The following is a 10355-nucleotide window of genomic DNA, read 5'->3' as shown; positions in this document are numbered from 1 at the left end:
ACTGTTTCTTCAGCTTCAAATGTGCAGGCATCAGTGGAAGACTACCAGAAACATAAAAAGTAAAAGAAACATGGTATCAACAAAGGAATTCAATAATTTTCTAGTAATCAACCCCAAAATAGAGATATATGAGTTTCCAAACAAAAAATTCAAAATAATTGTTTTAAATCTAATAGAGTACACAAATAGAGAAATCAACAATATCAGGAAAACAATACAAAAGCAACATGAGAAGTTCAAAAGAAATGTGGAAATTATAAAAAGAGAACCATAAGTAAATTCTGGACCTTAAGAATACAATAAATGAAATGGAAAATGTAGTATAAAGCTTCAAGCAGAATTAAGCAAAAGAAAGAATCTGTGAACTTGAAGACAGGTGATTTCAAATTATTCAGTCAGAGGAGAAAAATAATTTAAAATAGAGAAGAAAGCCATTGTAAATTATGGGACATCATCAAGTGAAACGGTATTCACATGAAATTCCAAAAGGAGAAGAGAGATGAAAAGTGGCAGAAAGCTTATTTAAAGAAATAATGAATAAAAACTTTCCAAATCTGGGGAGGGATATGAACAACAAGTTAAATGAAATTCACAGGACCTCATACAGATTTAACCCAAAGTTTTGACTTCTTGAAGCACATTATATTATAATAAAACACTTTTTAAATTTTTTAATTATTATGGATACACAATATTAGGTTGGTGCAAAAGTAATATTAATTTTTGATATTACTTTTAATAGCAAAAACCACAATAACTTTTGCACCAGCCTAATAGTCATACATATTTATGGAGTACATGTAATATTTTGAAACATGCATACTGTGCATAATGTTCAAATCAGTGAAACTGGGAAATCCATCATAGCAAACCTTTATCATTTCTTTGTGTTAGGAACATTACAATTCCACTCTTTAGTTATTTTGAAATATACAATAAACCATTGTTAACTATAGTCATCCTATTTTATTAAACAACATTAGGTCTTATTCCTTCTATCTAACTGTATTTTTTACCATTCTCTCTTTGTTCCCCCTTTCCTTCTACCCTTCCTAGCCTCTGTTAACCATCATTCTATTCCTTATCTTCACAAGTTCATATTATGTTTTAGCTGCAATGTGTGAAAGAGGACATCCAATATTTGTCTTTATGTACCTGGCTTATCTCACCTAACTTAGCATTCTCCAGTTCTATTTACGTTTTTGCAAATGACAGGATTTCATTTTTTTATGGCAGAATAATATTTTAAAACTTTGAAAATCAAAGCCAAAAAAGAATTTTGAAAGCAACAAGAGAAAAGAAAATCACCCATACAAAGGAACATCATAAGGCTATCAGTTTCTCTGCAGAAATGTTGCAGGTCAGGAAAGTGTGGAAAGTGTTGATTTTATCAACCATGGCAGAATACACATTCTTTATAAGCACATACAGAAAATTCTCCAGGATGGATTGTATATAAGTTCACAAAACAAGTCTGAACAAATTTAATAAGATTGAGATCACAGAAAGTATTTATTTTCAGTACAGTGGTGTGAGAGTAGAAATCAGTAACAGTAGGAAATCTGGAAAATTCACAAATATGTGAAAATTAAACAACATAGGTCTAAACAATGAGTCAAAAAATCAAAAAGGAAATTTAGAAATATCATCTTGAGATAAGTGGAAATAAATGACCACATACCAAAACTTTTGAAGTACAGCAAAAGTAGTTCTAGAAGAGAAATTTATAGTGATTAATTTGTACATTAAAGAGAGAAGTGGAGCTAAAATAAACAACCTACCTAACATCAAACCTTAAAGAACTAGAAAAAGAAAAAGAAACTATATCCAAAGTTAGCAGAAGGAAATAACGAAGACGGGAGTAAAAATAAATTAGACACTAGAAAAACAGCAGAAAAGATTAATGAAACTAAGTACCCATTTTTTGAAAAGATAAAATTAATAAAACTTTAGACTAAGAATAAAAGAGAAAAAAGAAAATAAAAAATGAAACAAGAGTGATTACAACTGATACAGTAGAAATACAAAGAATCATGAGACTTATGAAAATTATATGTCAATAAATAAGGTGAATAAATTTACAAATTTCTAGAAACATGCAACCTACCATGAATGAATCATGAAGAAAGATAAAATCTGAACAGACCAATAATATACAAGGAGATTTGATCAGTAATCGAAACCTCTAAACAAAAGAAGTCAAGATCCAGATTACTTCATTGGTTATTTAAATGAGCATTTATGTCAGTCCTTCTCAAACATTTCCAAAAATTGAAAGAAGGGAACAAACTAATTTTAGGAGGCACTGTTACCAAAACCAAACAAAGGGACTACAAGTAATTGCATGCCAATATCCTTTATGAACACAGATGCAAGCATTCTCAACAAAATATTAGCAAACCGAATGAAATAATACATTAGAAAGCTCATGCACTGTGATCAAGTGGGATTCATTCCTGGGACGCAAGATGGTTTAATACATGCAAATCAATAAATGTGATACACCACATTAACAAAATAAAGGATAAAATGCAACAAAAACCCACAATAAGATATTAGCTCATACATGTTAGGATGGTTATTATAAAAATGTCAAAAAAGATAAGTGTCAGCAAGCTTGTACACTGTTGGTGAGGATGCAAACTGATTTATTTACGTAAAATGTAATGCTATTTAGCCTTCAAAAAGAAGGACATTCTGCCATTTGTGACAACATGGATGAACCTGCACAACATTACGCAAAGTAAAAAAAACAGGCAAAGACAAATATTGTAGGGTATCACTTACATGTGGAATCTAAACAAAAGAAAGTTGAACTCCCAGAAACAGGGAATAGTATAGCGATTTCCAGGGAATGATGGTGGAGGTCATTAGGAGATGCTAGTCAAAGGGTACAAACTTTCTGTTATAAGATGAATAAGTTCCAAAGATCTAATGTACAGCATCATGATTATAGTTAATAATACTGTATTACATATTTGAACTTAGCTATAGCATATATCTTAAGCATTCTCACACATAAATAAGATTACTGTGTGAGGATATAGATGTATTAACTAACTTTACTGTGGTAATCATTTCACCATGTACACCTACACCAAATCATCATGTTGTATACTTTACACGTATATGATTTGTTTGTCAATTACACCTCAAAACCTGAAAAAATGTTACATATATTATATATAATTGTGTTATTATATGTATATAGTGTAACTATATATATTAAATTGTACTATATTATATATAAGGTTAGTGCAAAAGTAATTGTGTTTTTTGCCATTACTTTCAATATTTCAAAAATATATGCATACAATATTATATATATTTTTGTATATTACATATTATATTTTATTATGCATTATATTTTGTATATCATATAATATATACATTTTATATATTATATTATATATTGTATGTATGTAATAGTCCATTAGGGCAAAGGTTTTTGTATTGGATCTAGTAGTTTCTACTATTCCTAGCTGCTGCTCAAGCAGTATTATGGAACTACTCAATATTCAATCTTGTACAATGTTTTTATTTTCAATGTTAACACCTTGAAGTTTTGTAAGGTCTAAGCAAATCTGTGTAGAAGAAAAAAATAACAACTTTAGCATGACCTCTTCATAATCTTAAACTTTATTGCTTCAATGAAAGTTTGGTTGGTTATTCCTTTCATGTAGGTGGCATTTATTTTTTAGAATAATCTTTATTTCCTGTAAAAATGGGGGTAATCTTTATTATTTCTCATGTGGTCTCATTTTATTCCAGATCTTATAGTATTTAGCATTGTGCTTCATGATTTAGGTTTGCAGCTGAGGTAATTTTCTTATGTTCTCATGCATGAAACGATTTTTCCTATATTTATTATTTTTATTGTTTTTGTTGCAATTAATATAGTAAAAAGATGTACAATTAATAATCTGAATCTATGTTAGCATTTATTATCACATGTTATTTACTTATACTGCTTGAGATTGGGAAATCTAAAAGTTTTGGCATGTGGCATGGAGTAAGCCCTTACTTAAAGTCATCAATTGGCTCTTGGATACTGCAATTTTAAGTGCAACGACATATAACAAAACCAATTTCACCACAGGCTAATTTATATAATAATTTACATAAATAAGAGTTAAGTTCCAACTGTGTATCAGCATATTTCTGGTTATGAAAACATCAAAAATCTCCTAAATAAAGACCAAAACACTTTTAAAATTGAACACTGAAATAAATGTGAGCTATACATACATTTAAGAAAGATTAGTTAAAACAAGTAAGATAATTAATTACCCAGTTATTCCAATTCAAGTTGTAGGTAGCTCCAGTCAGCTCAGGGAGCACGGTGGGACAGAATTCGACAGAATTCCATTCCATCCCAGGATGCACTCACACACACACTCACATTCACACTCACCCTGGGACCATGTAGACATGCCATCGAACCTAGGGTGCACATCTTTGGGATGTGAGAGGAAACTGGAGTACCCAGAAAAAACCTGGGCAGACATGGGTACAACATGCAAGCTCCACACAGAAAGTGGCCCCTGCCATGAATATATATATTTTTTTCTCATCAACATTGCAACAAAACAATGTGGAACAAAACAAAGTTACTCACTGTACTTATAGTTATATCAGCATGCATAGCACACTAGTACATGGTAAGGTTTATCAAATATTAATTAAAAAATGAATACATATTTGAAAGAACAGGTAAATTAGACTGGGTGCAGTGGCTCACGCCTGTAATCCCTGCACTTCGGGAGGCCGAGGCAGGTGGATCACCTGATGTCAGGAGTTTGTGACCACCCTGGCAAACACGGTGAAACCCCATCTCTACCAAAAATACAGAATTATCTGGGTGTGGTGGCACTCGCCTGTAATCCCAGCTACTTGGGAGGCTGAGGCAGGAGAATCGCTTGAACCCATGTGGTGGTGGTTGCAGTGAGTCGAGATCGCGCCACTGCACACTCTAGCCTGGCAGACAGAGTGAAACTCCATCTCAGAAAAAAAATTGGAATAAATAAATTAATGAATAATTACCGAATAACAGTGGCCATAAAATTTAATTCTTATTTTTCTTTTGTTTTATAATTTTATATTAACAGCTTTAATACCTTCCTTATGCTTTTTGAAAAACTAGTTATTTATTTTAAAATGGCATGTTATTCCAAATATACTTGGTTAAAATAAAATGGTTACGACTAGAGGAAATGATGACTTGTTATCATGATTTATACTCTATAATGAATTTTTTGCTCAACAAATATCAATTTCATGTATGATCATTGAAGCTATTCAATGTATGATCAAACTAATGTATAATTATTGAAGCTATTTGGTAACAGTTAGTAAATTGATAATCATGTATAAAAAGCACTTTCTGTAAGGGTTTTATTTGTCCCAATAGGTGCATCAAATATCCCTATCTAAAAAGAGAATATTTATATATGAAGATACTGAGTATGAAGAGAGTTACATTATAAATAGGATCAGTTAGATTGGCCATAATTTCTCAAGGTTTGGTCCCAAGAAAGCATCACCTGTGCTTTGCTTGGCATAAGTACACTTCTGTATTAATTTCTCAGTAAAATAATCATAAAACTTGAAAAATCAGCGTTTATATGAAGTTTACTTAATTTCACACATGGCTATTTTTATAATGCAAATGCTAATCTTATTTTTAAAGGAAAAGAAAAAAGCATTGCTAATATTCCCAAGTCAGCCAGCTCATTCTTGTATATGTCCTCAATCGGCATCAGTTTTTTTCTTACCAATGGAGGCAGCGCATCCTAAATGAAATCTCTGTGATTTCACTCACTGTTAAAATGCTGCGTAATTCAGCTTTAAAAAGAGAAGAGCTAGCTTACTGTCTTTGAATAAGTCCTGGTTTATTACTGGCAACAGGATGATCACATAAAAGTCTAGCTGAATCTCAGTTACAGAAGAGATCTATTCATTTCTTCTATGAACTTAAATAAAAGCTGTGTCAGCACGTGATAGTAGTTTAACAATACTAATCTTGATAATCTCTTATATTTTTAGAACAATTCTCTCTGTTTCTTTCTGCCTGATATGCAACTAAATTTGTTAATTCACACTAGATCAAAGAAAACCAAACTAAAACAAAACAAACTTTTCTTTCCAAGAAGGTTAACAAATTTGTCCTTGCTAGTTTTGTAATTAAAAAGGAAAATAGCTTGTGCCATAAATCAGATAGAAACAAACACTGTTCTAATTCAAGTCTTTATAAATGCAATTAATCTCTCAATTTCATCTAAGGATGCTAACCAGCAATTTTATTTCTATTTGTTGACTAAGACAAAGATATTGAACAAAAAGGATTAGACTTTCTATCCCTATTGGATTTTATTTCTATGAATAAAACAAACTCAACAATCTTCTATTACAACATATAGGAAACTATAAGTATCCTTTCTTGTCTAAATCTATTATTTGCCTTCTGATCAAATAGTAGTCCAAGTATTTCTTATTTACCAGAATCTGATCAGTCCCTGGAAATTGACTGGGTAATGAAATTTCAGATAGCGGACATCTATATACCATTACTTGAAATAGAAAAGCAATAACGCATTTCAAGTCTATACAGAACCCCAACTTTCTTCATGTACTTTTAAAACACTATAAAATACCTACATAAAAATTCATCCAGGATTTGTAGAATACAAACTACCTAGCTACTAACCAATGAATGAACTGTGATGATTGGTTCCTTTCTTTTGGTGATTAGTTTTCTCTCTCCCTCTCTCTTCCTTCCTTCCTTCCTTCCTTCCTTCCTCTCTCTCTGTTTTTTGGCATAACGTGATAGTGCACACAGTCTCAAATACCAATTCATTTTTTTTCTAAACTGCAACAAATATCTGCTGTAGCTACAGTGTCCATATTGAAAATACAAACCATCAGTTTTGAGTGTGAATCATGTACTATTAATAATTACATCTGGATAACAGATAAAAACTGTGATAGTTAATCATTCAACTCTAATGTTACTAAGAATCAAAATAACATGATTGGGATACATAAGGAATTCAAATTACACCAAATGCAATTGCTACTTAACATTGGAAGGGTTGCTGGAATACGTTTGGTGAGGAGGGCAATTAAGGACAGTCATCAAGTAGGTTAAGGTGAGCTCCAGGGAAGGAGCCAGGGCAACAGTAAATATGAGAGATTAATCGATTTCTGAATCCAAGAAACTAGTATGTATGCTCATTTGATCATAATTCCAAGAATCCAGATACCATAAGACTGACGTGCCATTACAGTTTTTTTATGTGATATATCTGTTCACATCAGGAGTTATCATTAACAGGATTTTTAAATCTTTTTTTTTGCATAACCTAAAATTTCAACTAAATTGTTGATGTCTGGTTTTCATGGCTACTCATCTTCTCCTCCCTGTAATCAATGATAGCATCAAAATGAATACATTAGGATTAAGTTCTTCACTGTCACAAAATCCTGGCCTCTCTGAAAGATCCATGATGTCTTTAAATGTGAGAATGGGGTGATCATTCAGACCTTTAGCACTTTGGACATCCTCAAGAAAGTGACATAACCATTTCTTCCATTATCTTTTCTTTCTTGTGATACTTTCCTTTCAAGCCTAAGTGCCTCTTGATCCAAAACTGTTTTGTAAGTCCTTCATGGAATCACTAACATCTTCATGAGCACCCCTAATCAGATACTGCTTAGAATATGCTGTGAATGTTGTGCATAATATTTGGTCAAAAAAATTGCAGTTAAGTATGTATTTTGAGGCAAAAAGCCCACTTCGCTCTACTCTCTATAAATCAATAGTTTAGACATTAATAAATACATTCCTGATGTATTGTCTATTATCCAGGGGCACTGTTTGTAAGATTTTCTTTCTTTCGGTATAAATGTACCCAAAGTTAAATAACCTACTTTCCCACTGGGCTTTACTATCTGAGCACTATATAACAAGCAGTGCACACTCCGACATTATTTTAAGGTCCCTGGAGTTTTGGAGTAATATACCAAGAAAGATTTTATCTTTGTTTTCATAATTTCTACTCCAGAGCAGAATGTCTATCTTTGGACACTTAAAGGGCCACATGTTTTTTTTCACCTCCAATATAATCAGTAAATGGCCACTTGCTTCCAATGAGTATTTCTTTATTCAAATTACAATATTTGCTTTGCATTACAGCCAACTTTTGCTACCAGGAGTGGCTAGTGGCTAATGCAGTCTCGCTTTCAATGTAACGCATTTCACCATTGATCTTCATATTATATAGTTATGAAAGATTCTTTAATCCCCCAAACCATTGCAATCTTGCTTTCAAACTCAATTCTCTAAACCATCTCTTTGTTTCATCACTTTTTTTTCAGCTCCTCAAAGACTTTCCAGCACTTTCTTCTATGGCAACAAGATTCTCAATGGTATATATAGGAACCATGACTTTTTGATCTTTTGTGACAATGTTTATCTAGCATTTCAAAAATACTACACAGTGCTCAAGTATCCTGGTGTGACTACCCAGAACCAATAAAACTCTAGTGAAACTTGTGCATGGCTAAGCTTATGTTGTTTAGGCATATACAACTCTCAGTAAGTTTCCTTACCAAATTTTCTTCTAATGAGTGAGTTTTTCTGGACTTCTTAGGCCCACCTACTTTCTTCTCAAGATTTTGCAATGTATATGACTTTGCTTTCTTACTTAAAAACGAGGAGTCTAGCAGGGCGTACTGGCCCATGCTTACAGTTCCAGCACATCGGGACGCCTCAGTGGGAGGATTGGTTCAGGCCAGGAGTTTGAGGCCTTGAGGCAGGAGGATTACTTGAGCCCAGGAGTTTGAGGCTGCAGCGCGCTAGATCCCACCTCTGCACTCTAACCTGGGCAACAGAATGAGATTTTATTTCAAAAAACAAAAAGCCTATAAAAATGATAATGCACAACCACAAATACAAGATACAATTTTGCTATGAGGAAGCTGAGATATAACTACAGCACACACTACAGCTTCTCACTTAATCTTATGCAATTGGAATGTTTCCTCTCCTTGCATGAACATGTCAAATTGCTATACAGACATTGTGTTTGGGGCAAATTTCACAAGTTATGACAACTGGACAGGAAGAATTAAGATAGGGAGGATACCTACGCATTTTATTTCAGGAGTTCCTAAGTGAATTCTGTCATAAAAGTAAAAGACATTTTGGATGAAGTAAATTGGATTCTTCCAAATCCAAGCCATTGTTTGTTATCCCATACCATGCCAAAACAAAAAGCACTTATTGGGAACCAAATAGTCCATTTTCAGCTCAACTTCAAAGGCATCTGTCAGTAACTGGACAGGGAGAAACTAAATTACCTGGATGAATTTTGCCCATTTGGAGAGGTCTTTAACATACTAACTTTTGACCTATGACAAGGCGTATAATCTGATACCTTTAAAACGTGAGGATGGATCAGACTATAAAATTTCTTTTTTTCAGTTTTTCTTCTGCTGTCAAGACAGCTTATAAAATCATGTCTTCACATATAAACCCCTATGTCTTAACGTCTTGAAAGTAAGAAATCACTTCAGAAATAAGATTTAGTTGTGTCCAGCAAAAACTTAGCCAACACCTGCCATTCATATTCATATAGATTGAATGTATATTATTTAAAATGTTTTATTTATGGTACTTACACATTTTCCCATGAATATATTTGCCTTATTACATTTTCACATAGTTATAGCTTTCCTTTTGAATAGATTATAAATTCTGAGAAATGATGAATTATATAAAATCCTCTTTTTTGTGTGCAGCACCTAGCACACTGCTGAAAAAGAGGTCAAACATCTACAATACTTCATTTCTTCATTTTTTTTAAATGATAATCTCTTGAAATCTTTAAAAAAATGACGATCTCATGAAAATGAGGTGTTGCAAGAATGTTCTCTGTGATGGAGGTTGAACTTCATTTCTGGAAAGAAGCTGTGAGCAAATGATCAAATAGAACATAGAAGGAAAGACATGGCCAAGAAAGGTGGTCATAATAAAAATGAGGACATAAGTGATCTCATTTTGTTAAGAAATAAGAGATCATGAAATTGAAATTGAATTTAAAATTAATCATAAATTCAACTTTTTATGATTCTGCCAATTTATGAATCAATTAATTTTTAACGATATTTAAAAGTTTTACAGCATGAGCATTTTGTATCATGTCATACAGAAAACAATAAATTTATGCTAAGGTTGAACATATGTCTTATTTCTCAATGACAACAGCAAACTGCTACTTTCTGTTCATTCTACAATTGTTAGAGGTGTTCTACATAAATATGTTGAAGGGCTTCACTCTTGGAAGTTGAAAGAT

This window comes from Pan paniscus, chromosome 17 (genome assembly GCF_029289425.2).
Source record: "Pan paniscus chromosome 17, NHGRI_mPanPan1-v2.0_pri, whole genome shotgun sequence".
Lineage (NCBI taxonomy): Eukaryota > Metazoa > Chordata > Mammalia > Primates > Hominidae > Pan > Pan paniscus.
The sequence above is the reverse complement of the archived record's forward strand: the minus strand, read 5'-3'. Positions refer to the sequence as shown.